Source organism: Vombatus ursinus, unplaced genomic scaffold (genome assembly GCF_900497805.2).
Source record: "Vombatus ursinus unplaced genomic scaffold, bare-nosed wombat genome assembly UNPS02014812.1, whole genome shotgun sequence".
NCBI classification, from domain to species: domain Eukaryota; kingdom Metazoa; phylum Chordata; class Mammalia; order Diprotodontia; family Vombatidae; genus Vombatus; species Vombatus ursinus.
In genome coordinates, this window is record NW_020954590.1 from 4,275,416 (window position 1) to 4,288,999 (window position 13,584).

Here is a 13,584-nt window from a genome sequence, read left to right on the forward strand (position 1 = left end):
AAATCTTCAGTAACTATAATGTAGAATTGCTCAAGGACATATCACATGAAAGGTCTATGTCAGACTTGTAAATTTCAGCACAAATATAAAAGAAATGGGGTTTAAAATACTTCATGCTCCTTAGTCAACAGGTGAAAATGGAGAGACATTCAACACAACAGATGGCAAAGTTGTATCACTTTCTTAATTAAAAAACTGAGTTATTTTAATCTCTTTTCTAAGAATAAAGATCATAACATTTAATTTTTTTGACCCAAATTCATCTATCTGATTAGAGGAAAATGAGTTCATCTTTTAGTTACTAAGTTACTTTAACAAAACATTAATGAATCAGAATGTTCCAGTTATTCTAGTTAAATTTTCTGGCTGACAGATAACCTTGTAAACACCATGGCCTTCTGACATGTGACTGACAAGATCAATGCTTTGGTAAGTCTAGATTTATGGCTATAATTTACTATTTCCTTCATAATTGAAAAAATCTTATAGTGTCTTAAGACTATCATTCTCAGCTAGATGTTGATCTAAATTTAAGGAATGTAGGTGATTATACTACATTTGTACTAATTACATCACATGGAATGAGAAAGCAGCTGGGTGGCAGAATAGGTAGAGTGATGGACCTGCAGTCAAGAAGATCTGAATTCAAATTACGTCAGATGCTTGCCAGTTGTATGACTCTGGCCAAGTAACTTAATTTAACTCAGCCTTAATTTCCTTCCCTGCAAAATGAATATAATAGTACCTACCTTATAGTGCTGTCTTAAGGATCAAGTGAGATAATATATGTGAAGTGCTTTGCAAGCCTTTAAGATATAGATATATATACATGCAAATATTAATAACAATTATTATTACTTTTACATGATGAAAAAATGCCTATCAGCTTGTTTATTGGTCATTCTTTCTTAACAAGAGCAAACTTTAAAAAAAATTTGGATTAATAGTTCCATTTCATTGGAACCATTGGAATCATTATCATTATTATCATCCACAACTGGAGTTCTACTCTGATGCTTGATTGTGTCATGGAGGCAACCCAGAGTAATTAAAGTTTAAGATGGTAAAGTATAAATTCTGACAGATGCTATAAAGCTGGAAAGACCTCCTGTAAAGGGAGGGCTATAACAAGGAATTCTGGCACTAAGGGTAAATCTTCAGCATTGTTTGAAGTAGGAGGCTACGGTTCAAATTCTAGATTTGCCACCTGTTTAGGAAGCTAAGTGACTCAGTGGATAGAATGCTGGGCCTGGAGTCAGGAAGACTCATTTTCCTGAGTTCAAATCTAGCCTAAAACACTTACTAGCTGTGTGATCCTGGGCAAGTCACTTAAGCCTGTTTGCCTCAGTTTCCTCATCTTTGTGACCTCAAATGGAGTCACAAAGAGTTGGACACAACTGAAAACTACATGGGTGTGATCATAACAAGTCAGTTACAAGCTCTCTAGGCACGAGCATCCTCATCAGTAAAATGAGGAAGTTGAACTAGATCACCTCTAAGGTCTCTTGCAAATCTAAGTCTTTATCTTTGGATTTATCCAAATCTTGATCTTATAATCTTATAATTCTTTCCTCGTCCTTCAAAGAGCTGGATATGATGCTCTTCAGCATAAGGAACTTTAATAGCACACGTTTTGTAGTCTCAATGACACCAACATCTGGTTTGATTGAAGGCTACAATGAATAGAATGAGAGAGGCATAGGGATATAAGAACAATACATCTGTAGTTAGCAGACACATATCCAATTTAATCTTTACCACTTACTAGTCAAGTCCTTCCCCTCCCCTCTAGATTCAGTTTCCTCATTTGTAAAGTGAGAATGTTGGATGATTTCCATTTCTATGTTCTCCAAATCACTGAAATGATAAACTATTTCACATTACACAGACATAATTGGAATAAATCGTACCTATTTCACTCCCTACAGGAGAGATTCCAATCCTTCTCTTCCCTCCTCATCCCTCCCACACCTCTCCCCTTACTCAGGTGAGGACCTCAGCTCCTTACTTTGCTGAGAAAATTAAGACCATTTTCTGTGAGCTTCCTCTTTTCCCATTCACTTTATCTTAACCTCCCTTTGACATCATTCCCCACTCTTGTATCTTTTTTCTTAGTCTTGGACAATGAGGTAGCACTTCTTTCCAAAGTCATTCACTCTACTTGTAGATTTGATTCCACTCCATCTTGCTTTCTTTAGCACAAGGTCACATCCATCAGCCTCACATCCCATTGAATCTCCAACCTCTCCCTGCCTTCTGGCTCCTTACCTATTGTCTTAAAAAACCCCACCTTTATTCTTAAAAAAAACCTTTTACCATGCTCTTAAGCCATCATCTTTTATTTTTCTTCTCTGCTTCAGCCAAATTTCTAGAAAATCTTGTCTTTACCGACTGCCATAATTTCTTCTCCTCTTAGTCATTCTTCAGTTCTTTATAATCTGTATTCCAACATCATGACTCAACTGAAACTATGCTCTCTAAAGTTACCAATGGTAACTCAATTGCCAAATTGGATGGTCTTTTCTCAGTTCTCATCTTTTTTGGCTCTCTGTTGCATTTGATACCCACTCCTTTTGGATACTCTTTATGTCCTGGTTTTTTGTGGCCTTGTTCTCTCTTGAGACAGTTAGGTGGCACAGAAGATAAGAACAGTGGGCCTGGAGTCAGGAAGATGAGTTCAAATTTGGCCTCAGGCTATATGACTCTAGAAAGTCACCTTAAGTTAACCACTGTTTGCCTCAATTTCTTCAACTATAAAATAAGGATAATAATAACCTTTACCTCCCCCAACCCGGGTTGTTGTAAGGATCAAATAAGATGATACTTGTAAAGCACTTAGCATGTTACATAGTAGGAGCTTAACAAAAACTTATTTCATTCCTTCTTAGTTCTCCTCATATATATTTGACTGTTCTTTGTCTCTTTTGCCAGCTCACCTTCCGTATATCATGCCCAGGTTCTGTTTGGAGTCCTCTTTTCTTCTCTTCACACTTTCAGATTGTATGAGTTTAATTCATGACTCACCAATTTCCTCCTGGACATTTTAAACTAAATGTCTCACGGACATCTCAAGTTCAACATGTCCAAAATCAACCTCATGCTCTTTCCTTCCACATCATTCCTTCTTCCAAGATTCCCAATTTCTTTCAAAGATACCACTATTGTTTAGTCTCCCAGGTTTGTAAATTTGGAATTATCTTCAATTCCTCAAAATCCATCATACCACATGACCAATCAGTTACTACATTCAATCAACAAGCATTTAAAAATGCATATACTGTATCTCAGGCATTGCATTAGAAAGGAATAGAAAATAGAAATAAATAGAAACAAATAGAAAATAGAAACAAATAGAAAAAAAGGAAAAGCCATTCCCATCATTAATTTTAGTTGAATTGATCAGCTGTAGTTTGTCTATAAGGAGCTTCAAGTAGAAAAGACAAGGAATTATCAGATTGAGCAGTGTGGGTAAATTATTTTTGACTGAAAGTCGAGGTTAGAGGTATTCTGAGCATCTTGTTGTGCTATGTTGATTTATTCTTGCCATCAATGACTCCATCAGAATGAGTGGGAAGTGATATGAATACTTCATTTGACTAGATAGTATTCATCATGTTAGCTTAACAAATCCCTTATTTACTTTTCATTACCTGTGAAAAGGAAATACCTTCTTATTCATTCAGTTATTCCACAAATAATTATTGAGCACTCTATGATGTACTCTACTAGGTGCTATAGGAGAAAGAGGAAGGAGATACAGTCCTTGCCTTCAAATAAGTTATTATCTAGTAAGAACTTAAGAAATTATAACATAAGACTTAAATATAATGAGTGCCACAAAAAAGTTAAAGACAATGTGGAGTTTGGGAAATCTAAGCAAAGAGCAATAACATCTGGAAAGAGGTTCAGGAAAGCTTTGATGAAGTAGGTGAAATTTGAGCTAAGCCCTTGAAAGATTAGGATTTCTGAGGTAGAAAAGGAAGAAGGTTATTCTGGGAAAAGAAAGGATCTAAGGTAGAGGCAGGGATTCAATGGATACATTTGGTGAATGGCAAGCCATTCAAGGACAGCTAGGTGGCTCAGTGGATAGAAGTGCCTGAAGTCAGGAAGGCTCATCTTCCTGAGTTGAAATCTGACTTGGGACATTTATTAGCTGTGTGACCCTGAGAAAGTCACTTAGCCTCAGTTCCTCGTCTATAAAAATGAGCCAGAGAAGGAAATGGTAAACAACTTCAATATCTTTGCCAAGAGAACCCCAAATGGGGTCACAAAAAGTTGGACACGACTGAAACGACTCAACAACAACATGTCAGTCATTGGCTACAGCACAGGATATGTCTTGGGGGGAAGAGTGGGAAATGATGTTGGAAAGTTAGATTGGGAGCAGAGTATTGAGGATCTGGAATGCCAAGCTAAAGAGACTCAGTCTATCAGACTGTCAAACAAACAATTATTATATGCCTACTCTGTGCTGGGTACTCTGCATACAAAGACAAGAAGAGTGCACATATCTCTGTCCACATGTGCACAAAGAAGATAAATGAAGATATTTATTAGGCATGGTATTGGGAACCTGGGTGGCTGGAGAGATGGTGGTACACCCAACAGAAACAAAGAAGTTAGGAAGAAGAGTGGGTTTGGGGAAAACAAAAATGGGTTCTCTTTTGGATCTATGGCTTCTGAGATACTTACAGAGCTCAACAGCTAGATTTCATTTGGTAGGAAATCTTTAAATGTATACTGACAGTCTTTGAGCAGGGAAGTGATGTGATCTGTTGGATTTTAGGATGATGATTCTAGCAATCAGTGTACAAGGAGTATTTCAGAAGAGAAGTGAAAAGTTCAGTTAGAAGATAGTCTAGGTAAGAGGTTGGGGCACTGGGAATGGAAAACAGGTTGTTGTCAATTGATTGGATGTCTGAGGTAGAGGAAAGAGTCAAAAATGGTGGTTAAATTTCAAGCTCAAGTGGTTGGGAGAATGGCAGTGTGATTAGCAGAAATAGTGAAGTCAAGCAAAAGACATTAATGCGAAGAAAGATGAGGGGAGGGAAGAAATCACTGTGAGTTCAATTCTGAACATGTTGAATTTGACTGACATACCAGTGGAATATTCAGGCAACAATATCAAGCCAAGAGGTGGAAATGTGGGATTAGAATTCAGGAAAAATAGTTTTTATTAATTTGTACCATTTATTAGACTGTTTCTGATGTTTCTCTAGGATTCTAAGCTATATTTCTAGATTTCTATCTCTCTTAGAATCATGACCTAAAAGAATCATTATCACCACCAAGTTTGAAATGTCACAGACTTTTAATTTTTGGGTTGTAAAGTTTTGTGGGTTTTTTATTCATAGGAAAAAAAAAAGCCCTATGAAACTATACAGCCTTATCTAAAGGTACTACCCCCATTACTGCCCTTATCATTTACACAGTGTTCTACTAAACAATTTATAGGGTTTTGAAATTTTGTTGTTTTTGCTTATTGGTCATTCATTTTTGGTTTTCTTGGCAAAATTATTTCGATTAAATATTTTGATATTGGGATAAGTAAAATAAGAATTTGGATTCATAAAAATGGTAATGACCATGATTAATTGTGGTTTGAAACTTAGTAGAAACATCATTTACTGTATCTGCTTCCTTCCAGGAGGTTGTACCTTACTTTTGATTCTTTCATTTTAACTCATAAAAGATTGCCTTTCACATATGAACAACAGAATTCTGGATTCAGAAGTAGAGGCTCTAAGTCACTATTGAAAGAATTAATGTGTGAAGAAAACAATACCTGGGTTGGGGAGTGACTTAGTGACCCAAACAAGTGTGTCTGAGCTATGCATTCTAAGTGCGTGTCAGCGGTGGGTGCAATAACTCATCGTATTGTGAAATATACCTAACAAAAATTACCCCAAACTCAGTAATATGTTCTCTGTTTCTTTTTGACCTTCTGTTGTTGCTTATTTGAAGATCCTGGCAACTCTCACTGATGGAATATTCATGAGGCAGCAGTCATTCCAAGACTTTAAAATGTTAGATTCTGCCACTTTTTCATAGATGGCTGTAGAAGTAGGATTTTATTTAAATAGATGTCATTTAAAAAAAAAAAAAACCACATCTTGCGTCTGTGAATCTGTAACAATTGTGGCTGTACTGTGAATACTATTTCTCATGACTGTTGAAAGCTATTTGTCCTCTTACACTAGAATTCCCTACAAAGAATTATCCCTCTTGCCTCTCTGACCCCCCTCATACTTCATACTGCTCATACACATATACAAAGAAATAGCTTGGAAGTTTGTTAACCTGGCTAGCTTTTGATCCTAGAAAGTAGAAGACATATTCTTTTATCAAAGATAATTAGTTAAAAAATACACAAACCATTTTGCCTGAGCTTAATACAGTTCTATCAAGATTGCAGGAAGACTTAATGACTGGCTCCTAAACGAGAATGCCTGGGAATAAATGAATCAAAACAATATAACATTTTGTGGACTATCCTTTGGCACTAAAAAAAGCTTTCAGACAGAAAGAACGTGGTAAATACACACCACCTGTATCTTCTAATTCTATACAGTTTATGAGATTTAAGCAAATATCAGCAGGCGTTTTAATTTGGGTCTCCCAATAGCTACACAGGATTATTATGAGTGTAATAGTTTTATGTTCAAGTGGGATTCTGCTGAATTAAACTCATTGTTAAACAAATCATTCAAGCTCTCTCTGGAATTTCAATTTGCACCTTTAGAAAAGATTAGCAAGGTTTCACTGTTTTAAGGTTTGATTATTAATATACACCTTTAAAGAGGATGGATCTCACCTCTGAGTGGTTGTTTTCTTTTATCTTTACTTAGGCAGAATGACTATACGTTTTAGTCCCAATAGGTTATAATTAACTCCAGTAATGTTGCTGCTAATGCATTCAGGTTCAAAGCAAAAATGTTGTACAGAAATACTCTGTTCCCTGGAAAGCAAATTGAAGCTGTCTCTAATGGTAAGGCATCTGTGACCAGTGCCAAGGCACCTGGCCAAAAAAAAACCAAAACAAAACACATGAGGGGATGATAGTTTTGGAGCAGGCAAAAAGGATCATTAACTCAGAATCTGAAAGAACTTTAGAGGTCATCTTGTCCAACCCTCTCATTTTGTAGATGAAGGAACTGAGGCACTGAGAGGTTAAGTGACTTGTCCACAGTCTTAAATTATTTAATTTACTGTATTTATATCCCTTGTACCCAGCACAGTACTTAACACACTGTAGATGCTTAATAAATGCTGGTTGATGACTGTCTGATAGCAGGTAGCAGAGTCAGGATTTGAATGCAAGTCCTGTGACTCCACACACAGCCTTTGTTCTACCACACAGTGCTCCAGAAGAACTGACTTTGAGACAAATGAGATATGAGTTTGGGCTCATAAAAATGGTGTTGACTATAATCAATTGTGGTTTAAAATGAGGCATACGCATCATTTCCTGTATCTGCTTGCTTTTGGGAGGTGGCACCTTAGTTTTAATTCTTTCATTTTATTCTTCCTTTACTTCCTTCCAATCAATTTGAAGTGTTGAAGCTACTTCTATACTTGGGAGAACAAAACTTTGCTGAGGCTCACTCTTCAGCAAAGACAATATGAAGTGATATGGCAGTATATCCTCAATTGTCAATGGTGGGCTAGAATTTCAGTTTTGGAACCAGAGTTGTCAGGGGGCAGAAATCCTGTCTCTTTTGGTTAAAGTGCTAAGGGTTCAGCAAGTGCTTCAGTTAAGACCACAGCAGCTTGAACCTTAAATGTCACTGGTTATGTTTCTCAGTTTGTCTGCCTTTACAAAATTACAAATGAGTAAAATATGTTGGGCCCGGACAGAAATTTAAAAAATCCTGCAGATTAATGTGCACAAGCATTACTAGAGAGCCAAAGTAGTGCTATCCAACAGAGCAATTGAAGTGGGGTGTTATTTGGATAATTCAGGCAAGAAATAAATGGCTATTCATGAAAAAAAAAAGATAGAGGTTTGACCTGAAGGCTCAAGAACTGCCTGCCTCTACATCGACTCAATTCAATAGATATTTGTTCATTTATTTATTTACTTTGCTTGTAAAGAAAGACAGGGACAGAGGCAATTATTCCAAGAAGCTCTTCTAAATTTATTCCTAGGATTATCTATATGGGTAATAATTTTATATGAAATGCTTTGCCTTTAAGTACAAGTAATCAGGAACACTCCTCTCATTTTACTTTCCCCCTCACTGGCCAACTTGCCCTTGTCTTGCCTTGAATTGAATAGTTATTTATGGACAAAGAAGTCTCCACTGCTCACCTAATGAAATGAATATTGGTCCATCAGACCTACTCATCCAATAGCGGATTATGTTATCATAAAAATGAATCGTGTACCAAGTGACTAGAAGCAATCTCTTAGGCAAAATAGCTATTAAAACATAATCCCTGTCATTTAAGAGGTACAATTACTATCAATACCTGAGAGTATGAATGCTTAAGATTGTATATCCCACAGAGTATAATAAATATGGTACATATGATATTGTAGAAATCTACCCATTTGACAATACAGGAGAGTAAGCTAATTATTTTTCCTCTGATGGGGAGAAGACATGAAGCAAGCTAATATCAAAAGCAAAATCAAGCATATGAATTTCCCTTTTAATAGATTTTTTTGCTTGGGGCATTTTTTCACCAGGCTTTCTTATATTATTTTTTGTTTACTGTTTCTGTCTACCTAAGCAGTAGATTTGATTTACTTTAAATTGCAAAAATGTTCATAAAATGTAACAATTTCAAATATGTACATTTAGCAGCAGCTGACACCATCTATTCATGTCATCTGAATGTAGTTCTTAGGGCAAAGAAACCTGCAAGTCAATAATACAGAGACCATAATTTAACAGTTGCAGCTAAACGAAAGTCTAGAGATGACAGTGAAATGTACATATTTCCTCAATTTGATTATAAGCCGACATTGAAGATGTTTGCAGAGACAGAGAGAGGGAGAAAGGGGGAGAGGGAGAGAGAACACATGATTGCTAGAGACATGTATTGGGACTCTAACAGTCAATGAAACTAATTTTTCCATGGAATTTGTACAAGAGGAAAAAAATGCTTATTTTTTGCTTGCTTTCCAATGACAACAGAATGTTTCTGTTTTTCACATAATGAGGAAGAGTACGCTATTTTATCCTTAAACTTTTAGGCCCAGAGTCTGAGTTTCAGCCCTATCTAATGCCATTCTTAATTAGAAACCAGTAACGGCACAGCTTATCGAATATTTTATTTCTTCCTTCAAAAATCCACATAGGATTGTTTGGTGACTTTACTTTGAAGAAAATGTCTTTTATTACTTATTTTAGTACAACACATTAAAATCAAATATCTCCTGTAGCAAAACGATTCAAGTCCCTGGAACTCAAATAATTTTCTAATAAAAAATGCATGAGACAAATAAATGCACTTTATGTTCCACAAGAAAAGGCAGTTTCAACAGGCTAATGCTCAGAGAAAATTCATTTTATCAACCAGCCATTTCATTCTTTGGTGCTGTTACAAGCCCCTTCCAGTTGCTAGGCAACCATAATTCATAGTACCTTTTAATGGATACTCTGCTACTGCTGAGAACATTAAGGTGAAGAGAATAAATGCCTTGGGTGAATCTTGAAATCTTTCATTATGCATGTCATTCTATTTCTGTAATGCTATAATGCTGAAATGTTTCTGTGGCAGGAAACTGAGTTGGGGTAATTGCATATTCCACTCATATATGTTTTGTAAGCAGAGCAGCACGTACTTGTCTAAAATGAGTTATTTCAAACATGATTGAAATTGGACTTTTGTACTTCTAAAAGTAGTAAATAAATCTAAAGGAAAGAAAGAATAGGTTTAGAGTAAAATGTCTTGAAATTTCTAGTAAGAATGACAAAATTCTACAGCATAAGTCAAAAGTAATCAAGCAGTTTTCAGCGTGATTAGAGAGGTATATATCAATATGTGGTATATGAAACTTAAAATGTAAAAATACATCAAAGGCTTCAATCCATTAGCTATAAAGGAAATCTCTTAAAACAACCCAGATGAGCTTTGTGGACTAGTTTATGGATGTTAGAAATACTTATGTGGGCCATTCAAATGTATCCAAGTTTTTTTTACTGAATCCAAATGATTGGTCTGTCTGAGGCATATTTTCTCTTCAATGTGAATTGGAAAAAGTAAGGTATATTAACTTACTATTCTGAGTATTTACATTACAAAGGAATTTACTTGTTCCTAAAGAATATTTTCAAAGAAAAGGAGGATGATATGTATTAATTATAGTCCTTTGAAAAAACCACTTGGCCTTTACCTCAGTACCATTATCTTTGAAATTTCTGTTTTCTGCTTTTCAGGGTATATGGTTTCTGCAAATGATAAAGGAGAAACCATCTACTGACAATACATTTAAATTGTCCCTGATGGCTTTTACTTGCTGGGTGACATCAAGTTCAGGATTGAAACAAGATTTATGATTCTAGTAATATGACATGGAAATGTAAAGATGGAGAGTGAAAAAATGAAGTCCTCTGTCCAAATGATGGCATAAAACCCGCCAAATCTGGATGTTTCCAGATATGGGGATATTTGGACAATATCTGGAAAAGTAAGCATTGCCTGAATTTGTGACTTATCTCACGGTGTTTTGGAGTTGTTAATACTCAACCTATCTATTCTGGGGAAAAGTAGGTGAGATAAAAACACTGACTAGTCATTAGAACCGTAATATTACTTTTTATTATTTGTTGGGGAATTGGATTATAAAATTTATTTATTTTGAAATAACAAGGTGAATTATTGTCCATAATTCAGTGTAAAAAGTGATGCTTTGGTTTCTGGCCACTCCATGTTTTTGTTGTGTTGAAGTACTTAAATTGATTGTTTGGAAACCCTGTCCTATCATGAACATCTATGAATTCTGTATCAGCTCCCTTAGGATGATTTTAACTAGTCCAGTGCTCTGTCATCCTTGTTATTACAAAGCATTTGAATGACTTTGTATCTCCCTGTGCTATCATAGCTAACTGGCTGGGTGAATGCTCACAGTGAGGCAAAAACATGGAACATGAGAAAGATGGCAACCAGTCTAGAAAACATCACTATTGGAAAGTTTTAAAATCTACTCTTGAATGAAGTGTTAAATTTTATCAAAGGCCTCACCTTACCGAGATAGATTATTGAAACTAGAAATTAAGAAAAGGTAGAGCTGAATCAGTAAGATTAGGGACTCTAAGGAATGTGTCCAACTCTGAAGAATTGGCTTTGAATCCAGTACTAAACAAATGTCTCAGCATGAGTATTAAGGGAATTTGTAAATTCCATTACAAATGGGTATTGGACTCCATTATTTTAGATTAGCTGTTAAATTGAGGGTCCTGATCATGTGCCATCATTAAAGGTCCCTTGGTAAATGTCCTTCTTGCAAGAAGAGACATGTTAGTCAAAGGGTCCTGGCCAAATTCCAACTGTGTAATTGCATCCTATCTAAATTCTCCATGAAGTTTCAACTAGGGAAGTGTTCTTTTATTTTTTTTTAATTTCTAGTACAAAATTCAGATGCAGTATATTGTTACATTGTTCAACAACTGATATCTTTTACCTGATTTAAATATAAAGGTAAACTTTCTATCACCCCCCAGTAGTACTTGTGTTATTTTTCCAAGTTTAATATAGCATCATTACTGATTGCTTGCCAATATTTATAGCTCTAAGAATCTTTTTTATATTGTACCTGTAAGGTGGAATACAAAATAATTAGAGGATTATTGAATGTTAAGGCTGGAAAGAACCTTAGAGATCACCTAGTCCATTAGGTTCTTAACCTTTTTGTGTGTGTTATTGACCTACCACTTTGAAAACCTAGTAAAGTCTATGGACCCTTTCTCAGAATAGTGTTTTTAAATAAGTGAGAGAAATGCTAAATTTCAGCTAGAAATAAGTGAAAATAAAGATGTAATGTTTTTCCCATTCAAGTTTATGGCATCTGTTAGAGGCTTAGCTGATATCCTGTTCAAGATCAATGTCAGGACAAAATGAGGCATTCATAGGTCATTGGACAGTTAACAAAATTTTAAAAAGGTTTACTTACCCTTGAAATAGAGATTATTTAACAATGATACAGTACTTAGATTCCCTCATATGTAAAAGCATTTGGTCAACAGGTGTGGTGATTTGATTGGACCTCTGCCAAGTCTGAAGGGCCCTAACCCCATGTGAGTGGGTCTTTTTAATGCCCTTAGGTAACCAGGAAGTCAAATCAACATGGTCATATACTACTAGGAGGTTGCATCAAGCAAAGTTTAGTTCAACCTTGCTCTATCTTTAGGCCAATCAACTACCCTCTTGATACCTTTTAGGGAAAAAAAAAAACCCTAGCCTAATTCATATTGCAGGTGGTAGAGAGAAACCCTGGTAGATACTGGCCCTATCACAGACTCCCTGAAATCTGTCTATAGACACCCCCTCCCCATCAATAACCTGTAATCTAGTCTAACCTTCTCAATTTGCAGAGAAGATATTGAGTATCTGGTTAAGAGAAATAATTAATATTTAAAAAAAAAACCCTAAATATTGAGTCAAAAGACCTGACTCTACAGCTTACTAACTGTATAACCCTGGGAAAGTTACTCAAATCCTTTGGGGCTCTGGGTCCTCATCTAAAAAAAGGATGATAATATGTACCCTATATATCTCAAAGATATGTTCTAAGAATTATTTACCAATTGTAATACAGCCTATTCTTCTATCCATTGTTCCTTGTCTATCATGCCTGCACAAGACACATTTACTAAAGGACTAACTCAATGAACTGCACATGCCATTGTATGTTGTAATTGGGCCATAAATAGTTTTGACTGACTTACTGACTGACCCGTATGTACTTTTTAAGTCACTTTATTTTGCCATGGTCACTACTTACTAAGTCACTTTCCTTCAAATGACTATGAGGTTCATTGAGGAGCTCTTGTACTGTTTCAGGGTTTAATTAATTAAATTAGTACAACATGAATTTACAGGATAAAATGCAAAGTTCTCAACCTGGTATTTTAAAGTCCTCCACGACCCAGTTCTAACCTGCATTCCCAGCCCTATTTTGCATAATTCCCTTTCAAACACTATTACCTTCTAGCCAAGGTGACCCATTGGCTGTTGCCTGAACTTGACATACCATCTGTTGCCTCCATAGTCAGACATGCCATCTGCTATAGGAGCATTCTCTCATGTCTGGAATGTACTTCCTCCTGACCTCTTCCTTGCAGTCTTTAGCTTTCCTTAAGTACCAGGTTAGGTGATATCAACTCAACGAAGCTTTCCCAGATAGTATTCTCTCTCCTCAAATTTACTTATCTGTTACATATCTCCCAGTAGAATCTGGGCTCCTTGAGGGCAGGGACTTTGGGTTTTGTTTTTATAACCCTCCAAAACCACACATCTTGTCTTATACAATGCCTTTCACAGAGCAGGAGCCTAAAAGATAATTGTGAATTGAACTGAATCACAAAAGTCAATGATATGGCACTTTTTAAGATGTGATGTTCTATGAAAATATAA

General features: G+C 35.8%; 1 protein-coding gene across 1 annotated transcript in view; it reads right to left on the bottom strand.

Annotated features, from left to right (window-relative positions):
* Window positions 1-13,584, bottom strand: part of LOC114053720 (thymocyte selection-associated high mobility group box protein TOX) — a 371,079-nt gene that overhangs the window by 120,569 nt on the left and 236,926 nt on the right. The window lies entirely within an intron of this gene.